Below are 13,438 nucleotides of genomic sequence, written 5' to 3'. Positions count from 1 at the left end.
CTAATCCATGCTAATTTTAGTTGATTTTTTTTTCAGCAGTAACAGCTAGATATTTAGCTAGCTGTTACCGTTGACCAAGAGGACAAACTTACTGATGGAAAATAGTCAAAAGAATTTGTATTTTCCTGATAATATGCATAACAGGGTTACATGAGGTAGAGTGAGACATTCAATCAAGGCTGACAATGTTATGAAAATACGAAAAATAGAAAAGCTTTTCCCTACTCATTCTTTTGGAAAACTGTTTGATGATGTTAATTCCAGCGTATCATGTGATTCACTACTTTCTTCTTCTTCTACCAGCTTAAAAGGTTATGCTAACAGGGCTGATGTGGGACACACATTCCATGGGTAATAGTTATTTGAAATATTGTGTTGATTAAAAATGTTCCCACAATTACAAGAGACATCAATAAAAAAAAAAATACCAAAGAAAGGAGTTTGAAATTTCATTTTAACTGTTTTATTTGAGATTCAATTTGGTCATCATTGGTGTGGCACAAGAGAAAAATTGCATTTTCAGGGGAACTCCGGACTTATTTGGTATTTTAAAAAATATCTTCAAACATTCTTTTCTCCTAGTTTTTTTTTAAGATTTGGTCTCAGGACAAGTACATTTACACAACGACTGCATGTTTTAGTATTTTGTACATGGATTATTTGAAATTTAATGGGTGCGATGTAAAATGTCCTCCAAATCTGGAATGACCCTTTTACATGAAACAACCATGAAAATAAACACAAATAAATCAATTTTCCACATAACAAATGAACAAGGATAAGGGGCCATCTCATATTGATTAACATTAAACAAAGAAAAGTATTACCCAGGTTTCAAAGACTGTGTCAGGATGATTTTAAGGTATTGGAGGGAGTCTCACACTACCTCACTGAATATGTGGAAGATTCAAATGAACGAAACAGCTGCATATGAGAAGATGCTGGGGATACTGAGCAGGACAAATGACACAGTTAACGAACGTTAGGATGGTTTCAGCAAATATATATCTGGGGAAGTTCACCCAACACTGTAAAACTAAGGATGGTACTGTAATGTACACAGATGCCTGTATTTGTTTTGTCTGTCAGCTGGATAATTATTGTCCCACTGAATATGTAAAATATCAGTTCGATAGTACTGTATTTTTACTCCGCCATGTGACAATCGGCACACGTGAATCTGTCTGTCTGTCCGTGCACAACATTACTCAAAAACAGACTAACGGATTTGGATGAAATTTTGAGGGAAGGTCAGAAATGACACAAGGACCACCTCATTAGATTTCGACAGTGATGCGGCTTATAGTCTGGATCCACGGATTTGTTAAAGATTTCTGTTTCATTGTGAGATAGTGACACAGCGTCACTATAACTATGACAACAAGTGAACACTACGTCATCTGCCTGCTGACTATCACATGATTGCGATCCTACTACAAATCCACCGCTGCAGACTTATCGGGACTTATCCGTTGGAAATGATACAAGGAACAATTGATTAAATTGTGAGGGTGTTTCTCATCAATTCCTGCCGCCTGCTACATATTTACATCACACGATTCGGTATCTGTACATAACGTCCACATGCATAACACATGCTTGTGCTCAGCGCAACATCACTTTGTTTGTGGGTACATCTATATTAAATGGCCACATTCTATGTCGCCGTGATTTCTGATAATCAATAACTAATACAAAAAAAAAATTTCTGACAATATGGGGGAATGAACAGCCTTGGAGGAGTACTGCTCTCTGAGCGCTTGTTGTTAAAAATGCAATAAAAATCTTAATCTAAACAAAAGGAAAGAAAAGTGCTGCACCATGCTGATGATAAAATCCTAAGAAGCTAAAGTGAACAAGGTATCATCAGACAGGCCACCACACCGGCCTCCAGTCACCCCAACTACAATTCCGTCAGGTCATCGTGGTTGTTTATGTACCGCAAATCATGCCAAAAATGAATTTTTAGCCAAAACCTGATTGGCATCCTTACGTCCTTGCATCCTTTTATCTGCTCTGTGCATTTATATAACCAGTTAAGTTGTTTTTTTGCCAGTTAAAGTTGCTTTAAAGCACCAACTCAGCTCATATAATGCAGTTTTTCATCTGCTAAAAAGTGATTGCAGCCCCCACATTGTGACTGAAATGTTACCAATGCATCAAAATGACTGGATTTCCCTCATGAAGGTTGTATTTTAAAGGTTATAGCCCATAGGCTAATTGCAAAAGAGATCATTTCATTATTTTATGTCTAAAACCCATCTGTAAATCATTTTTAATTACAGACTGAACAAGGATATTAGACATACCAAACATACACTGTGTGAACATTGAAAACCATATCATAGTAGTGCCTATAATCATCATAATCTGACTATGACCTGATTATGCTTTGGCTAAGATTTTTGTGGTCAGAATTATTTGGTTACATGAAAGTTTCAGAAAGACGCACTTTTGCTCCTACCACAGACAAATTGTGTGTATTTGTATGTTATGAATGATAGAAGCAGCTGTAGATGCAAATAAACTGGGTAATATGACATTAGCAAGAAGTGTGCAGTCAGTTTTTTGGCAGATGATTGGTTTTCTGGAAAACATGGACGTGGATGGAGATGATGAGAGACCCAGGCAGTCACAGACTAGCACACCTCGGGAGACCTGCACAGAAGCCACAGGGCTCCATTATCAATAGACATGATCAGCAGTTTATGACACAGAGAGGTAGCACGTCAGGTGTTTTGGTTGTGCACAACACACTTTGTGTTTTTATTATGTGCTTTCAAGTGCTAACAAGAAAAAGTTCATGGTGTAATGTGATAAGTTTGTATCATTAACCTGAAAACATCTTGTTTTATAACAACAACGGTAAACTTTTCAAGTTATAACATGAAACTATTTCTTTTCCCTGGTGTGGGAGCAGAATGCTTCCATACATTAGTGATTCAGTTATGAAAATAACGATTAGCTGCAGCTCAAACTGGATGACTAAATGCGGTTTTCAAACTAAATTCCCTGATTTGGATTATTTTCGTACACTTCTCAAAAAAAATTTCTCAAAATGTGATTTATTTCTATAAGCTCACAGTCAGAATTTCAATTTAACATATAAGAAGCTGCTATGTGATTATAACTGAACTTTTACCATCCATGTAAAACAATCATAGGCGTATATTTTTTCCTGGGGGAGGAAGTTCAGATTTGACACGTTTCCTCCCCAAATGTTACAATCAGATCTATGCCCCTGAAAACAGTTGTTGTCTTTACATGTTATTCAGCATCTCAGATTATCACAGTCACTTTGTAAAGACCAGCTATTCACACGGTATTAGACTTCATGAACATTTGAGCAGGCTACATGTCACATTCCCTCTAAATCTGAGTCTTAACCTTCATTGGGGGCCAAACAGCTGAGCTAAAGACCCAACACCACTCCCTACAGGGTGTTCACATACTAAAGGCTCCATCTATTCAGGTCCAACATGTCCGTCTGAATGCTGCACAGCAGAAAGCCATACTTAGCATTATTTCCAGACGTGTCTGTGCATCCCCTTCTCGCTCTGCAGCCTGCTTTTGTTGGTGAATTCAATAGAAATATATGGTGCCTGTTCACAGAGGACAGTGTGAGGATGTGCAGTCGGTTAGTGTAAAGAATTGGAATGGTGGGAAACAACAGCTTTTGTGTATATGTTGCATGACAGTGTGAATGAGCTATTTTGAGAGTGTTGTGACTAGGAAGGGAGGAACTGGTGCCAGGCCCTCGGTGCCCTCTGGTTCGTGCTTCTTGGCCAGTCAAATGAAACTTGAATGGAGCGGAAACACAAGGAAAGTCTCATGACTCGGTCTGGGAGTTTCTGGCCAAATAACTGCAGTTATTGTCAATAATAACAGTCCTGATGTTATCCGTCCAGCTCCTAGAATCATTGCTACACTGACTGACCTTTGGTTTGACTGTCACACTGAAAGCACTTTATTCTGTAGTAGAAATACTTCAGTTGCCTCTAATAGATCACTGATTCACCCACTAAATGTAGTTTAACCTATAAGTTTAGCTTCCCTGTCTGAGATCTGAGTGGACTGTAAACCTTTACAGTCACAGGACTTTCTTTACCGTATGTAACATGTTAAGACAAGCAGTTTAAAAACAGCAACGATTTACACAGAATAGCAGTGAAAAAGGTGTGTTTTTTCAATAGTTTTACATCTAAATAAAACAAATGGTTTCTCACAGTTTTCTGCTGTATTTGTGTGCATATAGTGAAACAATGTTTTCTGCAACCTAGAATGGTTCTATATTAGTATTTCGAGTGATTACAGCCAAATATCTTCATATTTAATGCATGTATTGGTTCCTGGCAGTTTTATACAATTTTAGGTTGAAAAATGAGAAGTCAAACCAAAGCTTAGAAAGGGAGACCATGCACATGGTGTGGAACAGTTTAAAAGGTTCTAATTAAAGATACAAAATTAATGTCATGGAAATTTGCTAATAAGTCAGAGCAGTGTGATAACAGTAAAGCTGAGAGAAATTCAGAGATTAAACTAACAAGTAAGTGTTACCTACATGCTTCACTGAAACTGAAACTCAGATGGTGTTTACATCTGTTTGCTTCTGTCCTGTCTCTGTACTCACATTAAAGGGTTTTTTTTTTTTTGATACAACCAAATGCTGTTTTCATTTGCATATTGCTATGTTTCTGTTGTGAGATAGCAGAACAAGTATGAAATAGTGACTGAAACAAACTCCGTTACTGCATTTTGACCAGCAGTCAGCCTTCAGAGCCATTTCCATGCTGTGGCTCAGCACCACCAAAACACTGATTTAATAACCACAATACTATCCGACAAACTCACCAAACACACTAGTTAAAAACAACACTCAAAGAGAAAGAAGAGATAGAAAGTCCTGATCTGACATGTTCATTCACATCTGTGTCAGCTGCCAATCAGGAAGCCAGCTGTTCTTCTCTGAGCTAACAGTTACAGACACAGCGAGAGTCTTCTTCCTGAAGAGAGTGTGGAAGTTACAGATGCTGAAAAAGCCCATTTAGTACAAGAAAAGCACTCAGATCGCGCAGCACTTCACCAAGGCTGTGAAATCGTTGTATCATTTCTGACGGATGAAATCTTTAATCAAAAATGACCTTGCGCTGAGTACAGGCATGTGTTATGAATGTGCACGTTATGTACGGTTACCGAATCGTGTCATCAAAATATGTAGCATTCGGCGGGAATTTATGGGACTTGGAAACACCCTCACAATTTGATCATTTGTTCCTTGTATCATTTCCGACGGATAAGTCCCAATAAGTCCGCAGCGGTGGATTTGTAGTAGGATCACAGTCATGTGATTGTCAGCAGGCAGCGTTCACCTGCTGTCATAGTTACAGTGACGCCATGCCGCTATCTCGCAATGATACACAAATCTTTAACAAATCCGTGGATCCAGACTATAAGACACATCACTGCCAAAATCTAATCGCTTGGTCCTTGTGTCATTTCTGACCTTCCCTGAAAATTTCATCCAAATCCGTCAGTCCATTTTTGAGTAATGTTGCTAACAGACAAATAGACAGACATACGTACACTGATCGTCACATAGCTCCACTGCATTCCTTGATGGAGTAACAAGACTAAAACCTGTAGTTATACAGTCATGGTGAAAAATGAACTAAAAAATTAAAAGACACATTCTGCAGTCATGTGTGACTCATCAGTGGACTAAAAAGCGGCATAATATGGGAGATTTAAAATGATACTATGCTATGTTAAAAGTTAGGTGCATCTTTTGCTACATGAGAGCATTAATTAATTAACTAAATAATGTTAGAGCCCAGTCTAATAATGCTTCATGCACTATTTTTTTAATCAGTTCTTGCTCTGTGGTGGTCTCCCTGCAGTGTCAAGGATTTTTTATTTATTTATTTTTTTTATTAGGTGTGATGAGCTGTTGGATTTCCCCCCTTCCAAGCTCAAGGTTCAGCACATTCCTGGCTGCACTGGTCAGTATGATTTTAATCTGTTTTCACAGACAGGCGGCACAGACAGACACAATCTTGTTTGGAATTCAAGCCCCACTTCACTGTGAACGGAGACCCTCAACCTCTCCTCATGGACATACCAGAGAGGAATCAAGGGTGGCAGCCGTTTGTGAGATCCCACATGTGCTCACCCTGAAAACATCCAAGCCTCACGCTAGCTATCATATCCTTACACTGTCATATCTTTCAGGGGCATCACTCTGGAGGCTTTGTCACAGCTGAAAAAACAAACACATGGAGCGACGTCAGAGCCGGAGAATCACAGCGTTGATTCAGCAGAGGCACATCAGAGCTGGAAAGGGCGTTTGTCACTCACACAACTGAGTCAGAGAGCAGGATTAAGTGTGAAAGAAACACTAAAACCACTTTGAAACTATCAGGAGGAGACGAGTTGTGACACTGCTGGCTGCTCATAATGACAAGAGTGGAAGATGGAGGAGCTTGTCAGGAGGGCAGTTCACCACAGACGTGCAAAAGTGGTGTGCAGTGGAGCTGAGAAACTCGCAGGCGATGGTTTTACATGAAGCAGGCGCTGGCAACGTCTAATTAAATGAACTATCCCCTCATCCTGAGCTGCACAGTTTTGATTGTAGAGTAAACTAACAGAGGCGGCGAGTGACAAATTTATAGCCTCAGCGATATGAGAAGTGCTTTCTCAGAAACATAAAATAATCATGTGGTATTCTGGTAGTCACCCATTACCAAAATACCAGTTTAAATTCCATTTAACAGCCACTTTGGGAGAAAACTGTCTTTTTTTTTTTTTTTTTTTTTTAAGCACACATACATATGAGCCAGAGTTCATACAGAATGAGAAACCACTTATCATTCAAAAACATGAAAACACACAAAGGAATGACATTTAAAAAAGTAGATTAGGGTTTAAAATTTAAGCAAGTAGCTGGCATCACATATGTACCAGGGGCAGACCATATGGATTGACTGTCACTAAATAAATAATTCAGTGAAATTTGACCCAAAATCTCCACAGTGGCTCATTAATTAACTCCAATTTGGGTCTTGAAGAAGCAGTGCCACAGAATAGTTACAGCTAAAAGGCCCACTTATTAACTATTTTCAGGTTTTTGATGAGTTCACACGTCAACGGATACATCTCAGAGACGACGGAGAAAACTTGTGATGCAGCTGAAAGCTCTGGAAAAGCTACCAGCTGGATTATGAGACTGATTAAAACATGCTGTGATAAATGAAAATAATGTAATAACACAGCTAAATTCCAAAAGTAGTGTATATGGTTGAATACACATATATACATAGCAGCGGATGCTTTTGTTGGAGACAAAAACAAGAAATCACGGTTACCCACAATCTACTGTAGAAACTGACTGTATGAATTGAACAAAACATAAAATACTGTATTGTTTAGAGTAGCCACTTGATTTAGGCAGCTAACAATATTATTGATAACACTGATGCCCTGACATAGATCATTTTTACTGTTTTGACATGAAGTTTAATTATTTCTCCTTGGTTTTAAAAGATATATTTAATAGGCTATCATTTCTCATACATCTATAAAAATGTGCCTTACCTGACCCCTTATTGTTAAAGGGGGTTTTCTGGTACATGCATTTTGAAATATTAAACAGAGTTGGTAGTTTTCTGCTTGGGATCATAAACATTCAATATTAAAGACATCCCAGCAAACAGGAACCTTCAGGGAATTGTCAGGGAACCTTTAGAGAATGTTCCTGTTTTCTGCAATTGTTATTTTTATATGTTTGCAATTCACAGTAGTGTTTGTACATTTAAATAAAAGAAACTGCAGTTTACAGGAAGCTACACAACAGTAAAAATGTTTTTTTAAAAACTATTTAAAAAGCAAAAGATTTTTTTAAAGCAATAAATAAAATTTTATGGTTACATGTTGTACAATGACAAATTATTATTTGTAAAAATACAGATTTTAGATGTGGATATTATTTACAGTTTTGGCCTGTTTTGTGTTTGTGATGTAAATTAATGCTATACACTCACTGGCCACTTCATTAGGTACACCTGTTCAATTGCTTGCCAACACAAATAGTTAATCAGGCAATCACACGGCAGCAACTCAATGCAAGACGTGGTCAAGACAACTTGCTGAAATTCAAACCGAGCATCAGAATGGGAAAGAAAGGGGATTTAAGTGACTTTGAATGTGGAATGGTTGTTAATGCCAGACGGGCTGGTCTGAGTATTTCAGAAACTGCTGATCTACTGGGATTTTCACACATAACCATCTCTAGGGTTTACAGAGAATTGTCCGAAAAAGAGAAAATATCCAGTGAGCAGCTGTTGTTTGGACAAAAATGCCTTGTTGATGTGAGAGATCAGAGGAGAAAAGGCAGACTGGTTGGAGATGATGGAAAGGCAACAGGGACACTTTGGGCCCCTTTGTACAGACTGAGCATCATTTATTCACCACAGCCTCACTGAATATTGTGGCTAATCATGTCCATCTCTTTATGACCACAGTGTACCATCATCTGATGGCTACTTCCAGCAGGATAATGAACCATGTCACAAAGCTCAGATCATCTCAAACCGGTTTCTTGAACATGACAATGAGTTCACTGTACTCCAATGGCCTCCACAGTCACCAGATCTCAATCCAATAGAGCATCTTTGGGATGTGGTGGAACAGGAGATTGACATCATGGATGTGCAGCCGACAAAATCTGCAGCAAATGCGTGATGCTATCATGTCAATATGGACTAAAATCTCTCAGGAATGTGTCCAACACCGTGTTGAAAGTATGCCACAAAGAATCAAGGCGGTTCTAAAGGTAAAAGGAGGTCCAACCTTTTACTAGAAAGATGTACCTAATAAAGTGGCCAGTGAGTGTATATTTTTAATGGGGACATAATTTACAGATTAGCCCATTTTCCCTAGCGCTAGCATGTAGTTTTAATAACTAGTTCTTAGCTGTAATTTAACAAAAATGGTTACAGAGGAAAAAAGGGATACAGAGGAACATTTCCAGCAACTATCACTCCTGTGTTCTAATGCTATATTGTGTTAGCCAGTCGTGTTGAAAGGCCAAGTGATGATTAGAAAACCCTTGTGCACCCTTGTGGAAAACATGAAATTGCCTGGGTGACCCCAAACTTTTCAATGGTAGTGTATTTAATTTAATTTATTATTAATATATAACCTAATTTGGTGATACGTCTCATAAGTCTCTACGTGTATGAATATCTGAATGCTAACTGTAACATTCAGGTTTGCTACTACTAATCTGTATGCATTTTGACATGACACTTTTTAAAAATGCATCCATACACAAATAATGCGTTTATTGTGAATTATGCTATCAACCTGTAAGCTAACATTAGCAGCTGCATCCTGCGTTGTATTGAAACCCCTGCTAACATTAGCTGAGATAGCATTATGTTTGGCAAATGCATGTCGTCCCAAAATACTTTATATTACTTTAAAAGTGATAAAATGCAAACAAAAGGTTTCTAAATTCTGTTTCAATTCCGAATTCTAAACCCTTGTGCAATTATGTTAGAACACGAATGAAAGTGTGAGTTTTCATGGAAAACATGAAATTGCCTTGGTGACCCCAAACTTTTGAACGGTAGTGTACTTTTGTACAGTTTTTTTCTGCACATGGCCTATTTGTGCTGTTCTATGTATGTTCATTATTGCATACTTCATTACATATGCGCAGATCTTAAATCATAAATACTGCATACTTTTGTTATACTGTTTGGACATTTTTTGCACTGTAATGTTTGTCAACCTCAGGATGTATAACTAGATGTGAATGATCAGTGTGCATTAATGAATGTATTCTGTAAATAGGTTAATCATGGCACTAGAGAGACACTCAGTGAAATAATTTTATTTCACTGCTAACTTTTTTTCCTGCTGCATATGACATAAAGCCTGTGAATCCTTTGAATCCTTTTCTTTCTAGTTGCCTCAGACTTAATAAGTAGGTGCTAAATAGATCACTATTGTGTCTCTTAGAAGCTGAAGATGTGAGGAATTTCTTATAGACTTCAGATATCCTTGATATGATGGCTTCAGCAAAAACTCCCACATGCCAGACATTCATGAATGCCTCGTTCTCATGGTGAGGTTTCTTCTGGGCGGCTGTGGAAATGATTTTATTGATAATTTGAAACCACATCATCACACAAAAACAAACATGCTGAAGGCTAATAATCAGATCCTTCCAATGGGGTAATTTGCATATTTGGAATGTGAGTGGGAGAAACTAATTTCCTTAATTGATACACCCTGTTTGACCTTTGGCTCCTCGGTGTTTGACCTCCAACTGGCAGCAGCATGCAGACCAGCTCAGGAAACGCTCCCTGCAGAGAGCCGGTGGCCCCGTCCTAATGTGTGCTCTGACCCTTAACCTGCCATGTGTATTGATTGGCAGCTGAGCAAAGCAAACAACAAAGCTGCCGCCAGAGAAAACAAGTAGAGCTGCAGAGCCTTTTGACATTTAGCAGGTTTGCTGTGTCACTAAAGCTTGTTTTGCTTAGAAACGTGCTTTTACTATCATCACAGTTATCAGACCTGTTACCGTAGAAACCAAACCTGTAGCAACTTTCATCTTACAGTGATATATATATATATATATATATATATATATATATATATATATATATATATATATATATATATATATATATATATATATATATATATATATATATACACATACCAGCTTTCCAGCAATCCTTTGTATTCATAATTAGTCTTTCAAATAGCAGCAAATATCAGTAAAATAATTACATTTTTTGGACTTTTTCAATACAGTAACTAGCAGTCAAAAGTAAAAGAACAAATTACTAAAATAAAGATTTTAAATGTTAACATTACTGGTATGTTTTCTTGCAGTTAAATTGTAAATCTGTGTTTTTTTTCTGACTGTACTATGTATTAATTGTTATTTAACAAACCAGGGAAAATAAAAGTAAATCATTCAAAAACATTTTTATTTTAAATTGTAATTATTTATTTTTATGACTGGGATCATTTGAAACCTTTGAATGACAATCTGATTAAAATTATGGGGCTCTTACCTAATCTCTAATGTTGTCTTACCAGAAGGATGGATGGATTTATATTTCATTTACTTGCAAAGAGTGACTTCTTAAAAGCTCTTTCAATGTCTGTCTTGCCCTTAATGTTGAGTTTGCACTGTCTTCTCCCCTCATAGTCATTGGAGCTGTGACCTTGACAGAACATGTGCTATTGGAACCAACAAATGCGACTGGATGGAGGTGACTTGAATGATGCAGCCATCTGTATGACAGTAAGTGGTGGCTGGATTCACCACTGAGAAGAATGAAGAGGAGCAGGATACTAATTTTGAGGTCACAGACCACTGCGGACTTCACTTTCCACATCTGTCCCTTCAGCCCCTGGTAGCTACCGATATTTTGATCCTCATTCTTCTCAATGTTGGTTTTGCTACATCTGTCACAGCTGCAATCTTCTGGTCCTCATCGACCACCACAATGTCTGGTCGGTTCTTCAGCAGCTGCTTATCGGTCTGAAACTTGAAGTCCCACAGGATCTTTGCTTTGTTGCTCTCCACCACCTTCAGTGGTGTGTTGAGTGGGTTCCAAAATCCAAACAACCATTCTTTATAGTATGCCAAAAAAGATTGTGCATGTCCCAGTATGTTGTATGTGAAATGCAGTGTGGCATAAATACTAAAATGCCCTATAACTCCTGACAAGCCAGAATGCTTCTCTGCCCATTTTGACCCACAATCCTTTGCACAGGAGAAGATAGATCACCGTGTCTCATGAGTATAAACAAGCTTGACCCTCTGGGAGCTCACAGACAGACAATATGTCATTTCACACTGCAGACTGGGATGGATATATGAGCAGGACAGTCAAAGCCTAAAACAAAAAGTTATAAGAAAGCAGTGTTCCAACTGCTGCCTACTGTATGAAACAGTACGAACTCTGTAAGGGTAGCTGCAGTACATACTGAAAGTACAAAGAAAATATGTGATTTGGAATGCAGCCACAGTGTTTAAACACAGATTTTTTGCCTCAGACAAACATCTATAACGTCAAGAAAATAACTAATAAAAAAGGGAACAATAAGTGATGAAATCAAGGAGTGGCATAGCGCTGATATGAAATGGTACAAAGGTAAGTGGTAAGCTGCCAGAGGTTACAAAAAGATAAGGTTACCCAAAACTGAAAAATAATGTACATTTCAGAATTATACAAAAAGGCCTTTTTCAGGGAGCAAGAAATGGGTTAACAACTTAAAGCTGTTCTGCAGCAATGGAGGTTGATCAAGCCTTCAAAGTTGGTGCCACCAAATCCTACAGGTGTTCAACTTTTCTTCATTACTTACAACTCCCTCTGTCTGCATAAAAGTTGTGTTGAAACACATCATGGTACCAAACCCTCAAGAGCATTATTTGAACAGTACTGTACTGCAGAAAGTAGTGTGTTGCTATATAACTGGCGAGGAAACAGCAATCAATTATAGAAGAGAGACAGACCATCATAACACTTAAAAATGTAGGTCTTTCCTACAGAGAAATTGCAAAGAAAGTCAAGGTGTCAGTGAGTCCAGTTTTCTTCACCATCAAAAGGCAATCAGGAGCTGGGGGAAAGTCTGACAGGAAGAGGTCTGGAAGACCCAAAGCCACAACAGAATCAGAAGACAAGTTTCTGAGAGTCAGCAGCTTGGTGATAGATGACTCACAGGACAACAGCTTCAATCACAGCTTTATAGTGGTCGTAGTAAGAAGTCTCAGTTTCAACTGTGAGGAGAAGATTTGGAGCTGCAGGTTTGACAGGTGGAGTTGCAGCAAGATAGGCATTGCTGAGATGTTAGAATAAGAAAAAGAGGCTTGCCTTGGTCAAGAAACACCACCAATGGACTACTGAAGACTGGAAGAAGGTATTATGGACTGATGAATCAAAATTTTAAATCTTTGGTTCATCATGCGGGATTTATGGACGCTGTCGAGTAGGAGAAAGGATGGTTCCTCAGTGTGTGATATCAACTGTCAAACATGGAGGAGGAAGCATGATGGTCTGGGGCTGTTTTTCTGGATCCAGGGTCGGTGACTTGTACAGAGTGAGAGGAACCCTGAACCTAAACGGCTACCACAGCATTCTGCAGCACCATGCAGTACCCTCTGGTATGTTCCTAGTTGGTCAGGAGTTCATCCTACAGCAAGATAAAGACCCAAAACATAAGTCCAAGCTAAGCCAGAACTACCTTAGGAAAAAAGAACCAGATGATGAGCTTGAAAACATGGAGTGGCAGCACAGTCTCCAGATTTAAACCCCATGGAGCTGGTTTGGATGAACTGGACAGAAGAGTGAAAACAAAGTAATCTATAAGTGTCACACATTTATGGGAACTTCTGCAGCAGAGTTGGGAAGAATTT

Source organism: Amphiprion ocellaris, chromosome 17 (genome assembly GCF_022539595.1).
Source record: "Amphiprion ocellaris isolate individual 3 ecotype Okinawa chromosome 17, ASM2253959v1, whole genome shotgun sequence".
Classification (NCBI taxonomy): domain Eukaryota; kingdom Metazoa; phylum Chordata; class Actinopteri; family Pomacentridae; genus Amphiprion; species Amphiprion ocellaris.
This window is presented reverse-complemented; position numbering follows the sequence as displayed.